Source organism: Zootoca vivipara, chromosome 6, assembly GCF_963506605.1.
Source record: "Zootoca vivipara chromosome 6, rZooViv1.1, whole genome shotgun sequence".
Lineage (NCBI taxonomy): Eukaryota > Metazoa > Chordata > Lepidosauria > Squamata > Lacertidae > Zootoca > Zootoca vivipara.
The window spans coordinates 21,515,212-21,535,396 of record NC_083281.1 but is presented as its reverse complement, the minus strand read 5'-3'; the positions used below and the strand labels follow the sequence as shown (position 1 = coordinate 21,535,396).

At 47.3% G+C, this 20,185-nt stretch overlaps 1 pseudogene; it reads right to left on the bottom strand.

Moving 5' to 3' along the window:
• Positions 1-17,723: 17,723 nt before the first annotated feature.
• LOC132592375 (large ribosomal subunit protein uL24-like) lies at positions 17,724-19,142 on the bottom strand (annotated as a pseudogene).
• Between the last annotated feature and the right edge of the window lie 1,043 nt (positions 19,143-20,185).

Genomic DNA, 20,185 nt, shown 5'->3' with positions numbered 1-20,185 from the left:
CGGGGCACTGGCAACCCATGCTACACCACTGGGACCTGCAGGATCAGGTCAATGGCCCATCTAGTCCAGCATCCTGTTCCTACAGGGGCCAACCAGATGCCTGTGGCAATCCGACAAGCAAGATCCAAACCCAAAAATACTCTCCCCCTGCTGTGCCTCCCGGCAACTGGCGTTCAGGAGCATTACTACAGAGGTGGATTTACAGCAGCGCAAACGGTGCCGTCACACCAGGCGTGCAGCCAAGGAAGGTGCCTTCTCAAAGCCCAGTAAGGGCTCCTGTCTCCTTCCCAAAGATAGGCAAGTAAAGCCCTTACCGGGCTTGGGGAAAGAGGAAGGAGGGCACTAGGACCTTGCCAGAACCTCATGCCTCCTTCCCAAAGCCTGGCTTAAACTGGTGCCATGAGGGCTGGAGGGAGGGTGTCAATTAGTCTGCACAGGGCGGCCTTTTACCAGAGTCCGCCCCTGCATTACTGCTTTCAGCCGTGGAGACAGAGCACAGCCATCATGGCTAATAGCCACCAGCAGACTTCTCCTCCACAAATCTGTCCAATCCTTTTCCAAAGCCATCCAAATTGGTGGCCGTCGCTGCGTCCTGCGGCAGCGAGTTCCACTGTTCAACTGCGCCCACCAAAGGGGGAAGAATTGACGTAGCAATTCCTCCTCTTCCCAGTTTCAATCCTTCCCTCTCACCTTTATCCTTGGCGGTGCAGCAAAGGATGCTGAGCGACAGGAGCAGGAAAGTCAAAGCTAGGAATCGGCCCATGGCAAAGAGCGACGCCCGCAGAAGTCTGCAAGGCACAAATTTGTAGCGACGGGGGATCTATCTGCTTGTGCTGCTGTTTGAGTCAACTCCCCTTTATGCTTGATGTCATTTACGGGAAGAGTTGGGGAAGAAAGGGATTATTTTGGGGCAGGCCCTGGATCACTGGAGCAGAAATATTCTCCTGTAACATGTTTGTTTTTTTGGAGAGAGCTGCTTTCAAAAGCTCCTGGAAGTTTCGAGATGCATATTTTGTGAAGAGGGAAATCTCCTCTCGACCCGTATACGCATACAGCTTTTGTACCTGGCAATTGGAGTTGGCAAATAGTGTGGCTTGCCAAATTCAGATCAGAGCGACAGACACAAAAGGTGTCTGCCAAATAAAAAAGAGTGGATCATATTACTTCCTGGACTTTTGGGTTTCGAGTTTCAGCTCGGGGAAATTTTCGAACGAAAGCAAAGCTATCAGAGAATAAAAATACAAAAGAAGAGGGGAGGGTACCTTTTTTCCCCCAGTCCAAGGCTGACCCTCACCTGGGGTCAAGAGGTGGGGCCAAATGGAAAAGTGGGCGGGGCAACAACTGTGAGTCTTGGCTTTGTACAACGGACTATACTTCAGGAACGAAGAGGTTTCCAAACATACGCACACCCCATTCCACCGAAGCAGGCAAGAGGCATTCAAGGACATATTCCAGCCAGGCAAAAAGCACTTGAGGGGGATTTCCTGGAGCAAGTCCCAAGTACAGATGGGGGAGCCATTTGATTCAGTCTGCATCGAAAGGCCAAGTTACCTAATTTGCACTTTCAGTACACAAAGAGGAGCTCAGCCACCGTTCGAAATTCACCCTTCAGCAATGGGGCTGTAGTTTAAAAGTGTGGATTGGCTGGTTTGACAGGATTGATAGAAACCAATTGCATACCCTCCAACATTTCTCCGATGGAAATAGGGAAGTCCTGTTCCATAATGATAATTTTTACTATTTATACCCCACACATTTTGAATTATGGTGCTGGAGGAGACTCTTGAGAGTCCCATGGACTGCAAGAAGATCAAACCTATCCATTCTTAAGGAAATCAGCCCTGAGTGCTCCCTGGAAGGACAGATCGTGAAGCTGAGGCTCCAATACTTTGGCCACCTCATGAGAAGAGAAGAATCCTTGGAAAAGACCCTGATGTTGGGAAAGATTGAGGGCACTAGGAGAAGGGGACGACAGAGGACGAGATGGTTGGACAGTGTTCTCGAAGCTACGAACATGAGTTTGACCAAACTGCGGGAGGCAGTGCAAGACAGGAGTGCCTGGCGTGCTATGGTCCATGGGGTCACGAAGAGTCGGACACAACTAAACAACAATAACCCCACACATCTCACTGGGTTGCCCCACCCACTCTGGGCAGCCTCTGACACATACAAAAACATAATAAAACATTTTAAAAACTTCCCTATACAGGATTGCCTTCAGGCGGTTCAGGGGTTGGAAAACTCCATACCCTCCAACATTTCTCCGATGAAAATAGGGACGCCCTAAGGAAAAGCGGGACATTCCAGGATCAAATCAGAAACTGGGACGGCTTCTCTAAATCAGGGATGTCCCTGAAAAATAGGGACACTTGGAAGGTCTGCAGTTGGAGAGTGACGTTTCTATATGGAAGCGAAATGGAGGGCAGACAGAAGTGTGGGGGCACAGAATTCTCCCAGGGTGGGGGCACAGTCAGCCGTAATGTGCAATCTCCACTTAATCTATGATGCTATGAGGTGATATCCTGGTTGAAGGGCCACTGAGGAGAACAAAATAAAGATACTCAGTGTGAGGACCCTCCAGTGGTGTAGCATGGGTTGCTGGTGCCCGGAGCAGAGCAAGTGTTACACTCCCCTGGTGGACCGGGCAGCTGGGGTGGAGGCACGTGCCGGGGGCGTGTGCAGAGCCTGTGATAGCTGTGTGTGCACCTTCTCGGTTTGGCAGCGCCACCACCTCCCAGCTTGGCCAGTCCAAGAACTGTTGTATCTGGTTGCACCCCTTTAGAATTTTGTGCCCAGGGCCACTGCCCCTCTGCCCACCCCGCTACGACACTGGGCCCCTCCTCGAGCTTGCAGTTAGAACAACGAAGCAGAATTTAGAGTTTGCCGGTGATAGGAAAAGGAGCAAGCTGGAGAGAGAGTCAGAGCAGTGCTTGAGAGCAATGTTTTGGTTTCTGCTTGAATCCAAGGCTGCAGTTATAGGAGAAACAAAGACCCTTTTGGGTGTTGATGCTGTGAACCCCCTCCAACGCAGTCTCATGTGGTACATACGGGTAAATAAACCATATATCCTAAAGACACCACAGTCTCCTCTGTGACTTATTCCCAAAAGGAACCATGAACCCTGCCCTGGAACCCCTGGGATCTCGCACTGCTCAGAGACTGGGCTGGCGTGTAACAATATCATAGTATAGTATAGTATAATAGATTATTGTTTTGAAGAAAATAATAAAGAGGAGGAGGAGGCTGGGACAGACAACGTTGTGTGCTGCCGCTGGTACAACCAGTTGTGTAGAGTTGTCACAAGATGCTGGTGGTGGCTTCCTCACTCGCTATCCCGGTCCTTTCCTCCTCCTCCTCCTCCTCCTCCTCCTCCTCCTCCTCCTCCTCCTCCTCCTCCTCCTCCTCCTCCTCCTCCTCCTCCTCCTCCCCCCCCTCCCCACTTGTGCAGCCTGTCTAGCAAACCTGCTATAGTGAAGGGGGGGGGACAAAAAGATTGGGGAGGTAGGACAGGCAGGGAAGTGGTCGCTGCCATATCTCACCACAGCTGGGGGTAAATAAACCATATATCTGTTACCATATAACCATATATTCGTATCTGAAGAAGTGTGCATGCACACGAAAGCTCATACCAAAATAAAAACTTAGTTGGTCTTTAAGGTGCTACTGAAGGAATTTTTTTATTTTACTTCGATCCAGACCAACACGGCTACCTACCTGTAATCACCACAGCTGGAAATGTAAAGGTGCAGGTGGAGCGGTCAGGTTGCAAGTTGACAATCCAATAGTCCGAGCCAAGTTGTTTTGCTGCCTGAGGCAGAGGGCAAGAACGTGCCCCCTCCCAGGTCAAGAAGCTGATTGGGCAGTTAAGTTCCTGGCGATGGATTTGGCTTGGCTAGTGGCCCATCTAGTCCAACATCCTGTTCTTACAGCGGCCAACCAAATGCCTGGAAGCAGGACCTGACTGGATCTCAGCTGCGGATCCGTCCCCTGGCTGGGAGCTGTTCCTGTGTGACCCTCATATTCCCCCCTCCCCCTTTTGGTGCCCGTCTGGCAAACCAGCCAAGCACGATGCCCCACCAGTGTCAACAAGACTTTGATGGCACTCACCCCAGGGCCAGTTTCCTGGTATGGGGATTATTATTGTTTTGTTAGTGTTGCCGAGATCCTCTTTGAGGACAAAACATCCTGTTTCATGGGAGAGAAGGCCTGCCCAAACAAGCAAAAGAATGGCGTGATTGTTAATTTTGACATGCTATAAAATTTTGAGGCTTATAATGATGGAGTCTGATGCTTGCTTGCTTCCTTAATTAAAAGAGCACCCAGGTGCTCCTAGGATATCTATTCATCTTGCCACCCTTGCTATAGAATCCAGTTGTACTCTCGTTATTTTCCCATGAAGGAGAGAAGGGGTATGGAAGCACCGCCCCCCTCCCCGATGTTGTCTGATTTCAACTCCCAACAGCCAGCATGGCCAATGGTCAGGGATGATGGGAGTTGTAGTTAGACAATGTTCTTACATTGTAGCGGGTTTGACTGGATGATCCTTGGGGTCCCTTCGAATTCTACGATTCTATGATTCTTGGTCTCCAACTCCCATGAGCCCCAGCCAGCATGGCCAGTGGTCGGGGTGATGAAGGGTCCTCCAGACAATCGATTTTTGGGGCACATTCATCCGGATTTGCTTGCACAAAACTTACAGAGAGTTTAGATTATGAGCTTTCTCATATTTTCATTTGACCCATACTTTGATTGTATTCTGTACCAATCAATTCCACTGCGTCTGAGAGCTTTTCTCATCCTTCTGCAGCTGTGCCTGACGAAAATCTGATATACCCACTGAATCAGATCTTATCAGAAGTGCAGACTATCAAATTTTTTCCCTCCCAAAGAATCCTGGGATCTGGAGTTTACCCCTCCCAGAGGCACAAGCTCCAGCAACCTTAGCAAACTACAGTTCATAGGATTATTTTTTTTGGGGGGGGGAGAAGGGGTATAATGTATAATCAGATTTAAACGTGCTTTAAATCTACGGTGTGCACTCAGCCTTAGAAACGCACTGTGGGTAGTTCTTGGCCTTCTGCCCAAAAGTTCACGACCTTTCTCATAAGCTATACATGATTCAGCCCAAAGCTCCTATTTACTTTGAAGCAATTTCCCTCGATTTCCATGCAGCTTCTTGCCAAGTAATTGTGTGCGACATGACAGTTTTAATTTTTATTATTTCCTCTTCCTTATGCCTTGGAATCCTGTTCCTTTGCTATGGAAACAAAACATCAGGTTTGACAACATTCAAAGTTTTTTTTCTTTTTAAAATAATAATCTTACCTGCCAAGATGCAGTAATCTAATGCAAGGTGATTTTGGAGGCTGCAGTTCCAAATGTAGCCACTTCGGGGCAACCTAACATCAAAGGCAATACATAGGAAACGTTTTCGCTTGTCCCATTGTTTTGAACCTAACCCAGACGTCTAGAATGGACTTGAAAAGTATGTGTAAATGGATCGGTGTTTCTGCCATGACCAGAAAGCAGGAATTAGCAAAACTAGAGCTATGCCTTGTCTATTTCTATATTAGGACTACTGAAATGATTGTCAGGTCCTTGGAATTTAGCAAATGTCCCCAACAGATAGCTCAATTGTGCATGTGACTCTCAATCTCAGGATCGTGGGTTTGAGCCCCATGTTGGGTGAAACATTCTTGCATTGCAGGGGGTTGGACTAGATGACCCTCGTGGTCCCTTCCAACTCTCCCAGGTACTTATATTGTTCTAGGCCTTTGTCATCTATGTATCAACGAGGTCTAGGAACTTGCTCTTTATTAATCACAAAAAAGCCAAGATTATCACAATTCTACACAGCCACCAGATTCTGAGGAGTGGTGTAGCTGGGCAGGGACAAAGAGTGACACCACCTATTTCACAGAAGAGGTAATGCCATCATCTCCTGGTCTGCTATTTTCCAATCCTCTGTATGGTAAATAAATCGGGTTTTCTCAGAGAGGAACCCACCTAATACACCAAGCCAAGAAAGGAAGACTTTTTGAGATTCCTGCATTGCAGGAATGAGCCCTGGGTCCCTTCCAACTATGATTTTATGATTCTAAGTCGTAAATTAAACTGGCACGAATGGCAAAGGGTTAAACAGCAACCCTTAATTTGAAAGAGACCATGAGCTTTTGAGACCAAAAGAACTCTTCATCAGACTGGATGTTCAGCCTTGGTATTGAAGCTATGATGTTTATATGTGTCAAAAGTTCTTTTTTGCATTATAGCCAAAGGTCACATCCACAGCATCCGCGTGATACCCCACACCCAAGAATCTTGTGGACCTTAATTCGCCCCTCACCAAGCTACAATTCCCCCACACCCTTAATAAACTATTTAGAGGGACACAAAATGCAAGGTGTGCCTGCAACATTAGGAAGGGTGTGGCTATAAAGTCTTGGGTTGACTTGCTGCACTTCGAAATTTGCTTCCGTGGTCAGATTTCATGGTGCCATCGCACCGACAATCGCCACCTATCTCTCCGAAGAACCACGAGTGCGTCACCCCTGCAATATTGGCAAGAAGGAGTGGCAGCTTTCTAGCCATTCTTCAAAAGGTCATAAAATGCTCCGAGCAGTTAATGAAAAGCTAGTAAGCAACGTTGGGATTGGGTAAGGCAATACCCTGTTCCGTGCCAACTTCCAAGGAAACGATCACCTTACCTGGTCTGTGTCTCCCGCTCTCTCTACGGGGGACTCACCAAGCAGCAACATTCTATACCAGCCTAGTAAGAAATACCTGCCATGCCGAGTTCAGATTCCACCGGTCTAGACACACCGTTTCGGAGATACAGGATGGTTGACAGATCTAATGAGTAACAGTTAGGGAGAGAGAGGAGAGCTTGGCGATCAGTTTCCTTCGCCTGGCTTGCAGCCCACAGCAGTTGTCATCAACTTTTTTTCAGACAAAGGCTCTTCACTTTCACACCAACCAAGCGACCGTTGCAGAGCCCAGTTTTCTACGGTAACATTTAAACATATTCATGTCCAATATCCTTGCATTGCAACCCGACATTTCTATGATCCTGTGCACCTATATCTGCACCCTCTAACAGCCCTGCAATGTTTTAAGAATAAGTGGATTTCTGTGGTGAGCCACTTTGAGCAAAGCTCACTGTGGAGATGCGGGTCATTTGTAGCAGTGACCAGTGGATGAATGACCTCTGGGAGGAGCACAGAGAGAAGAAATGCTAGGGTGCATCTGCAGCAACACAACTGGACACCTTCACCTGTCCCAGCTGCAACAAAGCATGTCTCTCCCATATCGGTCTCTACAGCCACAGCAGGCACTGCAACCTTCCAACAGTTTGACTTCACCCCCAAAGGCCCTCTCCTCCATTAACTCCCGAGACAGAGTTAAATATAGTCCGGCCTCCCACATGGTCTGAGGGACGGTGGACCGGCCCACGGCTGAAAAAGGTTGCTGAACCCCGGTCCAGACTCAAGCTCAGGCAAACGCAGACCACTGAATACATAACAGATAATACCATTTTCTGTGTATGTGCATGGGCAAATGATTTGGAGTGCTCCAAATTTTCTCTCAGAGGGACTTAAGCCGTGCTTTCCTTGACGTTCCATTGTATGTAACAGAAGTCGCACATTATCCTCTTGAATGAGTAGCCCCTTGTGTTTTCAGAGTTTCTAAATGCTTAGCTTTGGAGCATAAAGAACCACAACTCCTTGGCGTTGCTCCTGCATTCCTTCTCCAGAGTGACCCTAGGAGCCCATCCTCTGCGGCAGTTTCGCCCCCTTCCCCTCTGATTGGCTCCAGTTGACACAATGGGGGAGGAGACTCCTTCACAGGGGCTAAAAAGCTCCCCACTCATGCTGACCAAGTGGCCCTCGGACTCTGGAGACAGAGACCCTGCTGTGGAAATAGTAAGGGGTCCAGGGGCATCTTACCAATAGAGGCTAGTGGTGCACGGCGCCACGGCGCCACGTTTTGGAGGGCGCCAGGGAAGAGGCGGAGGCTGGACGCGGTGCCGCCCGGCACCAGCTCACTGCCCTCGTCCGCCTCTGCCATGCCACACCGCGCCCGGAGCCTCCTCCCCACCAGAGGAGCCGCCCTCCAGCTGCTGCCCACTGGGAGGGAAATGTGTGTGGGGGTGCTGGAGGGATCTTTGCACCACGGCGCCAGATACGCTTAAGACTGCCCTGAAGGGGTCTTTGACCCCCGCCCCTCAACCCCAGACCATGACACCATGGCCTGAGTCTGAGTTCGCCCACCCCTGTTTTAAGCCTTGACTGGTCCACTCACATGCAGTGATGGGGAGCTGTGGCAAAGAAAAAATAGGGTTCTAAGATGAGGAGTGAACTTCAGGACAGTGTGTCTAAGCCAGAGATCAGGGGGAATCCTGAGGCTCTCCAAACACTCTGAGCAGAGGAGGAAATTTCAGCAGGTCCAGCTTTGCTCCTCCCCGCCACCACCCCCTGTCTAAGAAGTAGCATTTGCTGAAATTCCCCTCTTTACTCAACCAACAAGGGCACAGGGCAGAGATAGAACCATAGAATCATACTTGGCATGTTGTACGCTGAAAGTAAATGATGTACCAGTGGAATTTGACTCCTAGGAAGTTAGCAAAAATGTATGAGACAAGCACAAATATCTGTTGGAAATGTAAAGAAAAGAAGGCGCCTTTGATCATATGTGGTGGTCATGTAATCTAATAAAGGCCTTTTGGGAAACGATGTATAATGAACTGAAAAAAAATGTTTAAAATAACTTTTGTGAAAACAACAACAAACAAACCAAAAAAATAGAAGCTTTTTTATTAGGCATTGTAGGTACCAAGATCCCAAAGGAGCAGAAAAGACTTCATGTATGCGATGACAGCCACACGGATGTTACCAGCCCAGAGATGGAAAGAAGATAAAGTTCCTACTAGAGAAGAATGGCAAACTAAACTGTTGGGACTATTCCGAAATGGCAAAACTGAGCAGAAAGCTCAGGAACCAAGAAGAACAAAACTTCAATAAAGAATGGGGGGGGGAATTATAATTTACTTGAGACCACTGTACGTAGATGAAAACATTAGCAGGATTGAAATAACACTTGTAATGTAGAAGATATTATGGATAAAAAGGAGAGACGTAAAAGTTGGATGATGAAATAATATGCAGTTGAAATGGTTTATAACAGGACCCATGGAGGGGAAGGTGGGAAGTCTAGAGATCTGGAGAAATCTCCAAATATGGATATGTGTTTTGTATTGTTATAATGCTGTACTTGTAAAATAAATATTATTATTATTATTATTATTATTATTATTATTAAAAAAGAATCATAGAATTGTAGAATTGACGTGTGTCGGAATTGACTCAGAGGGGGAACCTGTGGCTCTACGAGTGTTGGACTCCAACTCCCATCAGCCCCAGCCAGCAGTCCTTAATAGTGGGGGATGATGGAAGATGGAGTCCACCAACATCTGGAAGGCTGCACATTCCCCATGCCTGCTGTACGCATGTCAAAATTCTCCCTTTTCGACCTGCTAAATGAAAGGGCCAGTTTTACTGATTTAATCAATAGCTCTTGTCAGCTTAGACTGCCAAACATAATAATTTAAACCCCGTCTGGGTCTGTCGCAGAGTTGCATCATATATATATCCCTGTCTGGTTCTTCTCTAGACTGATGCCATGTTTTATAGGATGACTTCTGCCCATAAACGACAGCTGAATTTTCAGTCGTCTGAGGAAGAAGCCAGTCAGTGGAGGAATAGGGCTGTGTTAGTGGAGAGTGCCTTCTCTTTCATCTCTCAGCTTTTGGCTAGTGGAGAAACGAAAGAAATGAGATTCCAGGAAATGGCATCTAAATAATTCACCGAGAAGGAATGAGATGAGTTGGAGCCGAGCGTTTCAGGAGTGCCCGGAAGGGAGAGGCCTGGAACAAAGAAATGAGAGCACTTAAGAAGAAGAAAACCCGCACCTCAAATTGAATAGAGTCAATAAGAATGGCATGTTTCGGTAATGCTTCTTGTGAACTTTAAGAAATATGTACTTCCTTACAATGATGGAGATTATTCTCTAGAATGCATCACTTGCCAGTTTCATTGCTGGGTCATAAGTCACCACTGGGTAGCATCTCTTTTCTCCCAGCCCTAAAGGAACCAGACCTGATTTTTTAAAAACCTGGTTTAAAAGAATACAGCAGGTGTGTACGCTTTCTGACTGTATCATGTCACCACCACCAGGAAGACTCCCTCTTTTTCTGGTTTCGGTCCTTGCTAAAAGACGACAGGGTCATACGCACACCAGCGATGCTCCTGGGCTGATGTAGATGGGATTCAGTTTGATGGGGTGAATTAGGGTTATGCATTTAAGAGTAAAAACAAACAAATGAAACCCCAGACTGTTTGCAGTAAGAAAAGTGACAGGATAATAATGTTCTTGGAAGTTGTTGTTGTCGTTTAGTCGTGTCCGACTCTTCGTGACCCTATGGACCAGAGCACGCCAGGCACTCCTGTCTTCCACTGCCTCCCGCAGTTTGGTCAAACTCTTGTTCGTAGCTTCGAGAACACTGTCGAACCATCTCGTCCTCTGTCATCCCCTTCTCCTAGTGCCCTCAATCTTTCCCAACATCAGGGTCTTTTCCAGGGAGTCTTCTCTTCTCATGAGGTGACCAAAGTATTGGAGCCTCAGCTTCATGATCTGTCCTTCCAGTGAGCACTCAGGGCTGATTTCCTTCAGAATGGATAGGTTTGATCTTCTTGCAGTCCATGAGACTCTCAAGAGTCTCCTCCAGCACCATAATTCAAAAGCATCAATTCTTCGGCGATCAGCCTTCTTTATGGTCCAGCTCTCACTTCCATACATCACTACTGGGAAAACCATAGCTTTAACTATACGGACCTTTGTCGGCAAGGTGATGTCTCTGCTTTTTAAGATGCTGTCTAGGTTTGTCATTGCTTTTCTCCCAAGAAGCAGGCGTCTTTTAATTTCGTGACTACTGTCACCATCTGCAGTGATCAAGGAGCCCAAGAAAGTAAAATCTCTCACTGCCTCCATTTCTTCCCCTTCTATTTGCCAGGAGGTGATGGGACCAGTGGCCATGATCTTGGTTTTTTTGATGTTGAGCTTCATACCATATTTTGTGCTCTCCTCTTTCACCCTCGTTAAAAGGTTCTTTAATTCCTCCTCACTTTCTGCCATCAAAGTTGTGTCATCTGCATATCTGAGGTTGTTGATATTTCTTCCGGCAATCTTAATTCCAGTTTGGGATTCATCTAGTCCAGCCTTTCGCATGATGAATTCTGCATATAAGTTAAATAAGCAGGGAGACAATATACAACCTTGTCGTACTCCTTTCCCAATTTTGAACCAATCAGTTGTTCCATATCCAGTTCTAACTGTAGCTTCTTGTCCCACATAGAGATTTCTCAGGAGACAGATGAGGCGATCAGACACTCCCATTTCTTTAAGAACTTGCCATAGTTTGCTGTGGTCGACACAGTCAAAGGCTTTTGCATAGTCAATGAAGCAGAAGTAGACATTTTTCTGGAACTCTCTAGCTTTCTGCATAATCCAGCGCATGTTTGCTATTTGGTCTCTGGTTCCTCTGCCCCTTCAAAATCCAGCTTGCACTTCTGGGAGTTCTCGGTCCACATACTGCCTAAGCCTTCCTTGTAGAATTTTAAGCATAACCTTGCTAGCGTGTGAAATGAGCGCAACTGTGCAGTAGTTGGAGCATTCTTTGGCACTGCCCTTCTTTGGAATTGGGATGTAGACTGATCTTCTCCAATCCTCTGGCCATTGCTGAGTTTTCCAAACTTGCTGGAATAGGGGTGGCAAATGTGGGAGCCAGTGTGGTGTAGTGGTTAGAGCAGGCACCCCCAAACTTCAGCCCTCCAGATGTTTTGGACTACAATTCCCATCATCCCTGACCATGATCCCTGTTAGCTAGGGATCATGGGAGTTGTAGGCCAAAACATCTGGAGGGCCGCAGTTTGGGGGTGCCTGGGTTAGAGTGTCGCACTAGGACCTGGGATGGACCAGGGTTCAAATCCTCACTTGGCTTGCTGGGTGTCCTTGGGCCAGTCACACTGCCTCTCAGCCTAACCTACCTCACAGGGTTGTTGTGTGTGAACTCCTTGGAGAAAAGGCTGGGGTATAACTGCAACAAACAGACAGACAAACCAACCAATGAGCAATTGCTTGATACAATGTTGAATGTATATGCATTACTGGCTTAAAACACAGCTAGATTGTGTGTTTTTACTTTCTTTCTTAATTTGTATCAAAGCTGGTTTGCTGTATTTCCTAAGTAGCAATGGGTTATATACAAGATAGAGATGGATTGTGGCTGACACAAGATGCGAACTTGGCTTCCCAAACCAACTGTGGGAGCTTGCTGGATGCAGAGTAGACAGGAGTGTGTACATGGCTGTTGTATATCTTCTGCACAAAGAAATTGTACTGCCAACCTTACTGGGAAACATGGACCACTTATAAATGCCATCTCCAACTCCTCGAAAGATTTTTGCACACCACTTGGGAAGACAGGTGAACTAATACCAGTGTACTGAAAGAAGCAAAGATCACCAGTGTTCAAGCAATGATTCTTCAACATCAACTTTGTTGGACTAGTCATATTGTGTGGATGCCTGATGATCGTCTTCGAAAGCAACTACTCTATTCTGAACTTAAAAATGGAAAGCGTAATGCTGGAGGTCAGCAAAAGAGGTTTAAAGACTGTCTCAAGGCAAATCTAAAAAATTGTAGCATAAACACCAACAACTGGGAAACACTGGCCTGCGAGCGCTCCAATTGGAGAACAGCCTTTACCAAAGGTGTCATGGGCTTTGAAGACATTCAAACTCAGGATGCAAGGGAGAAACGTGCTAAGAGGAAGGCACACTTGGCAAATCCACACCGTGATCAACTCCTACCCGGAATCCAATGCTGCCACTGTGGATGGACGTGTGGATCCAGAATTGACCTCCACAGTCACTTACGGACTCATGGTTAAAACTGTGTTTATGGACGACAATCTTACTCAGCTACGAGGGATTGCCAAAGAAAATCATAAAGAAATATGAATGAATGCTCATTAAGCAATCAATGCTGTATAACATGCCACAAACTATGCGCAAAGAAAGCAGGATGGATGCTCAGTAAACAGGTTATATGGAGGTGACCCAAAGCTCTTGAGGTTTCGGACCTGTTACTATGCAATTTATTGACAGGGTGGGGGCAGGAGGCAGAAGAGACATGTCTTATTGATTCAGTATTTGCATGTTCTCTCTGCCTGTTGCAGCAACTTGATTTGTAGAAATTCAAGACTTTCACCCTACTGGAGATAAACTTTATCATGTGCAAACGAGGGCTTATCTTAGTTGATGCTAAGGATGGATTACCCTCAGAAAGTTCACAACCTTAGTGCCAAAAAGCCCCACAGGTCTGGAAATCAAGGCTGCCAACTTTCTGCCTTACTACTGCTCTTCTGCATTTAACAACAGCTGGATCTGCTGACATTACCAGGTGGCAAAGCTCCTCTACTGCTGTAAAAAAAGAGCATCTCCTGAAGATTAAGCTGCCGTTGAAGACACAAGAGGTGGTCAAGCCATTTTCTTCCTAACTGGGTCAGTGAGAAACTCTCCTCTGTAGTACATTTAAATTGGCTTAATCTCTTTCGATCTCAGCAGGGAAGGCCAGATATTGTGGTTCAGTGCAAGGTTCAAAGGCTGATAATGGAACCGTCACACCACTTCCACAGCACTAGGTTCGCTGGAAAGAAGCCAAGCTTTGTTTACTACAGTTGTCCTTCATCCCTGGCATGGCTCATTCTTCCCACAAATATATTAGACTCTGTTTTGATGTTACAGGGAGGAGGACTGAGGTTGCCACTGTCTTTTTTTGGCGGGGCTCTTCCGCCTCTATAACGGGCATTTTATGGGTCATGGAGAGGCACTGATGAAGAAGCTTCCCCTGTTGAATATCTGCATCCATTGCAGGGCACAGGAGGCTTTTCAAGGAAAACAAAACCCTAGCAGCTTCAGCCGTCTCCAAGCTCCACCTGGGATTTTCCTCCCTGAATTGCATCAGTGGCCTTGTGGAGGTCAGTTGATATATGGAAAATGGAATCACGTTACGCAGAAGAAGAGATGCTGGCAGACCTTAAAGCTCTTTGAAAGTCACGATCTTGCCTCTTCTTCCTTTCATTTTTTATCAAGGGCTTTATAAAAAAAACAAAAAAAAATCCCAAGCCCATTACTGACACACTTTTCAGGCTGTTTGTTCTCTAGCTTTCAAGACCTCATTTTCTTTCAGGTCTTAAAGAGCCAAGGTTACTTGGGAAACAAAATATAAACTCATTTACTGAGTTATGCTTCCGGCACAGGAACACATACCCTTGCAGGTAAATTGTGCTGTGTGTGTTTGTGGACAGCACCACAAATCTTTCAACCAGGCTGTGTTAGCAGTGCCTCAAATGACGAGTTGATCTGCAGGTTTTGGCAGCTACCACTGCATCTCTCCATGCACTGAAAACCCATGACGTCTACACAGTGCTTTTTTTTTCTGGCGGTATGCACAGGTTTGCAGTACCGACATCTCACCTCCACCGAATCAGAGCCTCGCGCCTCCTTCCCGAAGCTCGGGAAGCTTCTGCCTGGCTTAGAAAAGGAGGCAGGATGCTCTGGCAGGGTCAGAGAACCATCCTTAAAGCTTTGTACATCTCTGGATCTTGCGATGCGGTCCTCCGTCCGAGTAATGCATGCAACATCTATATACTAAGATAAACTTCCACCCCCCATGCACATTTTAGTGAAAGTAGCATTGAAAATGCATTCTATTAGGGGAAATTACTTTGCAAAAATCTATATATTAAGAGAAATTCCAAGTGTGTATGCGAGGAGAAATCTCCAGATTTCACAAGGCAGTTCTCCAGCCAAGACTAGTTCTCCAGCCAAAACACTAGGGTAAAAAAGCATGTGTAAAAGTGTATCTATCAGAGAGAATAACGTAGAAGAATTGCATTACATTTGGAAGAATTGCTCTGCAAAAATGTGCACATTGGACAAAATGCAACACGAACATATTTGCGTTAGGAGAAATTCACACTAAGAAGTGGGTGAATTTTCTGGAGGACTTTTTGTTTTCGTTTTATTGCAAACTGATGTGGAAATGCCAAGAACTGAACTTTGGACTGGGAAAAGGAGAAACTGAGAGAAACCGAAATGGGTAGATTTGCCTCCTGCTAACGAAAAACACCAAGAAATGTAAATCTGGCAGGATTTAAGGATCGTTGCACGGGGTTGGGTTTTGTTGTTGTTTGTTGTTGTTGTTGTTGTTTTGACGTGTGGCTGCTCTGTTTCCCCCGAATGCGATGCCACTGTACTGCATGCCACACCTAGCTGGCAACCTTTGTCTGATTTCCTCACCACACAATACTAAATTAAAAGCCAAGAAACCTGGAAAGTGTAGGAGCAACAGGTAGTGCCTCTGAGCTTTGCATGGGCATCTGGCTGGCCTCTGTGGGAGCAGGATACTGGAGCGATTGGCCTGATCTTCTGATGTTCTTAAAAGCAAACGCTTGGCAGTCCTGGAAAAAAATCATTGTTGGGAGTTTATGACTGGCAGCGTTTGTTAGGCCAGATCCAAATATAGCTTAGAAGGAAGCAGGCTGGCTGCCCAACCTTATCCAGAGGCTAAACAGAAGCGGGGGTGGGTAGGTGGGGCTCAGTTTCCATTGCTCTGAGAATCGGCAGTTCAAACAGCACAGAGAAGAACAAGAGGAGGAGGGAACAGCTGACTTGCTGTCAAACTTGTGATGTTCCCCTCTGATTCATCTGAGGCTGAGTTAATGGTTAATCCTCTCTCTCCCCCTTCTGCACTTCTGCAAGGAGAGCTTCTAGCCAAGGTTGATACAGAAAGCTGCATCCATTCGTGGTTCCCCCCCCCCCCGGCTCATTTCAGCCTTTTGTTGATTGATAAACATGTTTCTGCACTGCCATATCGTAAGATCAGGGCCGCGTACAACCACAAAGCACCATTAAAACAGGAAAAAATAATCATCAAAACAACTGGCGGATTAAACAGCTGCAAAGGTCTTTTAGGACGGCGTTCCTGAAAGTGAGAAGCGAGGGTGCATGTTTCATCTCTGCTGGAAGACTGTTCCGCTGCACGAGGTTGGCGACACTCCATGGTTGAGTCCCGGTGGGAAACTAAGCACAATGATCTCAAGGATCACGGTGGGATATAAGGACTCTGGTGGTCATTAAGATATCCTGGATCTAAGTTGTTTGGGGGTGCACCAGTTGAATTTCTGCCTGTCATGCAGCTACTAAGGGCCTAGGAACCCTGTGGCCAGAGAGAACGGTGAGAAATCTGCTGTACAGAGATGTTCACGGTGTTTCATGTTCACGAATCTCCACTGCACTCATCTTGCAACAGCATGCCATACTTTGGTAGGGATGGAGCTGTTAAAACCAGGAATGGGGGAGGGGGGCAGTTAGACAACTCCCCCCAAATCCCAAGTCCCCACCACAGCCTCTGACTAAGGCCAGGACAATGACGGTTGACACAGGCACCATGCATACACAACAGCACAGAGGCTCAGAAAAGCAGCCTATAAAATTGTTGCAATAAGCTGTTTCCTCTGACTATGCAGTACAGTCCATACCTGCCAAGTTCTGGCCTGAGAAATAAGGGACTGGACCGGAAGTAGCAGACCAGAAGTAGCGCTGCCACCATTTTGGAACTGGGTGGAGCATGCTCAGAAGCGACTTTTGATGCTGCTCTGCCCTGTTCCAAAATGGCCACCGCACCAGAAGTCGCGCTGCAGCCATTTTGGAACTGGGCAAAGCAGCATCAAAAGTCGCTTCTGAGCATGCTCCACCCAGTTAAAAAATGGCCACCGCGCCAGAATAAACCGGGGGAAAACAAAAAAATCCGTTTTTTCGGCTGGGGACAGCTGGAAAAACGGGGGTTTCCCGGGGAATACGGGAGACTTGGCAGCTATGGTACAGTCATACCTCCGTTTGCAACCGCTTCGGTTTCCGACCACTGCGGACCCGGAAGTGTTTACATCCGGGTTCCGCAGCGCTCGGATGTGCAGAAGTGATCTGCGCAGCACGTGTGTGCGCAGAAGCGTGCATCGGGGAGCGACCGATTCGTGGAGCGACCGGCTCCCTGGAACGGATTGCGGCCGCAAACCAAGGTATGACTGTATAGAAAACTGTAGAAACTTTGAATAATTGGCAAAATTCAACGGTTTGACTGATTTCCTTGGCTCCAACGGCTAAGCAGGCATCCCCAAACTCGGCCCTCCAGAAGTTTTGGGACTACAATTCCCACCATCCCTGACCACTGGTCCTGTTAGCTAGGGATGATGGTGCCTGGGCTAATGGGTCCTCTGGAAGAGGGGAATCCAGGGCTCCCCCTGCCTCCATAATCCCTTAAACAGAAGGTCAAGTACTCCTTGGCCCTCCATAAGGTGTGAATTTAGCCACACAATAGGAGGCAGGGGGCAATCAAGGGCAGCACACACCCCAGAAAGAAACCCATTGGGATGCTGGATTGAATCCTGATACTTTCAAAGGAGAAGAGCAGGAAAGCCTTGCAGCTAGGGGATGTGTAAATACTTTTATTGTTAAAAAAATTCCTTCAGTAGCACCTTAAAGACCAACTAAGTTTTTATTTTGGTATGAGCTTTCGTGTGCATGCACACTTATTGTTCTTTGGGAAGAGGGTAGTTAAAGGGGTTATTGACAGGGATGGGTGATGGGCCCGTGTCTCCACATGCCAAACACTCCTACTTTGTGTGACATATTTGGGATGTATCGATGATGCTGTTGAAAAATGTTGAAATGGGGAGAGGTCTTAAAAGTTCACGCAACCCCATGCTTGGGGTTCCTACTCTTTGTGTGTTTGAACTTTGTTGCAACAAATAAAGATCAGGTCTGCTGACCACTGTTTGCTTCTTTAAATTGTCTAGAGACTCCTTCTTTCGCTGGCCAGAGAGATACGCGGGGAGTGGCAGCGCGAAGAGCTGGGCAGCGGAGTAAATCCGCACGCCAGGATTTTCCTTATCAGGGCATAGGCTGGTGTATTGCCCTGAACCATAGTGGTTGGCAAAGTCTTGTTTATAACTCTGACCAGCAGTGGTTAGCAGAGGGTGGGTCCCTGTAGGGTTTATGAGGTTTCTCTGGAAACATCTTGCCCTTGAAGAACAACATTTCTGGTCTCGTGGTGCCACATTTATGGCGCCCTTCCCTTGCTTGGGCAAACAACTTGGGAAAACTGAGATTTTATTGAAACTTTAATGGGTTTCACAAATGAGTCCATTTTACCCTTGTGTCTTCTCAATTGTTTCCTCCTTGTACTTTCTTTTCTCTTTGCCAACTTGGCGAGACTTTGCTTTACGTTCCAATATTTTCTTACGATCCTTGTCCAGCTTTAGTTTTGTAATCACCACCTTGCCAGGGTGAACGCCGACCTGTACAGTTGTGCCATTGGCTTTCACACACTGTACTCATTCATACTTCTTTCTGTAAACCTGGACTACCTTGCTGATCTGCTGCCCTTTGTAATGGCCCCGGATGACTTGGACTTCATCATCCTTTCGGATGGGCATAGAACAGACATTGTATTCCTGCCTCGACTCCTTGGAAAGGGGAGAAGACATGACCTTCCTGCAAATGTGAGATGGCGCATTGAAGTGCGGTTCTTGCTGCAGTCTGAGGTCACAAACGGATTGAACGTCATTTTGACCACGGCTGCCTCGGCTATGGCCGCCCGGAAAGAGAGCAAAGTGAGACTTTTTGATCAAGGAACTTTTGCCCTAACAAGTGGCCAGGGGAGAGATTAAGGTGGTCACTTACACATTGCCAAAAGAAGAGAAAACACATCACCTCAAAAACATGCAAAGGAGGATGCAGATTTGCATAAAAATTGCACATGCTAACCTATATGTGCAGCTGCTGATTTTGAAACCATTGCTATGATATACATAGAAATACCATATTATGCACCTGTCACCTGAGTGCCTGGTCTGTCTGCCGTCCAATAGCTCTGAAGATGGGAAGTTTCAAGGCTCCTCCTTAACCAAACTTTGGCCGCATTCAAACTATACAGTACATTTAAAGCACTATGATACCACTTTAAAAAGTCATGGCTTCCCCCCACAGAATTCTGGGAAGTGTAGTCTGTTAAGGGTACTGAGAGTTGTCAGGAGAGATCCCTTGGCTTACCAGAGCTAAAATTCTCTGACTGATTTAACAATCAATCCCTTTTCACAGGGAATTGTAGCTCCGGGAGGGGAATAGGCCTCTCCTAACAATGCTCAGCAGCACCCTTGACAAACTACACTTCCCAGGATTCCTTGGGGCGAGCCACAACTGTTAAAGTGGTATCACAGTGCTTCAAATGTGTCAATGTGGTCTTTGATGGCAGAAAAGAGAGATAGGGGAGTCTTTTGTAGTGTGCGAGACATTGCCACCCCTGGGAAGGTACAGAGGAGGCAAGAATCTCACAGGGACATTCGTGAGGGGAGCTGACCACAAGATACCTTTTCAGAGACGTATTTTGGACCTCTCTTTTCTTGAGATGCAGGAGCAAGCATGGATTATAGGAAATCCTCCTTAGCTAAACAGAACGAGGGATCTTTCCTGTCAACCTGTCTTTCCTTTAATAACTATCAACCTGCTTGTTTTCTGTAACTCAGAGCCTCTGGGCGGTTTTATCCAGGGAAAGCATTCTGTCTCAATCCAGCTTTTGCCAGCCTTCAACTCCAAATGCCAACAGGGACATGGTAGGCGCCAGCGCCGTCTTAAGCGCCCCTGTTGCCATGGTGCGTTGGATCTCTCCGGCGCCCTTCCGCCCCGTTTCCCAGCGCGTTGGGCAGGTGGGCGCGGCGCTGCTGCACGGTGGGCGGGCGGGCAGGCACAGCGCGATCTCTCCGGTGCCCTCCCGCCCCGTTTCCCAGCGCGGTGGGTAGGTGGGCGCCGCGCGCAGCTGCGCAGCGGACCGGCGAACCGGCCGGCCAGCGGGCAGGCGCAGCTCGCGGCGCCCTCCTGGCGGGCCGGCGCCATGGTGCTCTGCGCCACCGGGGGTCTACGACGAGCCGGCCCTGGTAGGCGCTCCTTTGTCAGACCTTTAAAAGTAGAGGTTGGGTGGCCCATCTATCAGGGATGCCTTAGCATGGGAGTCT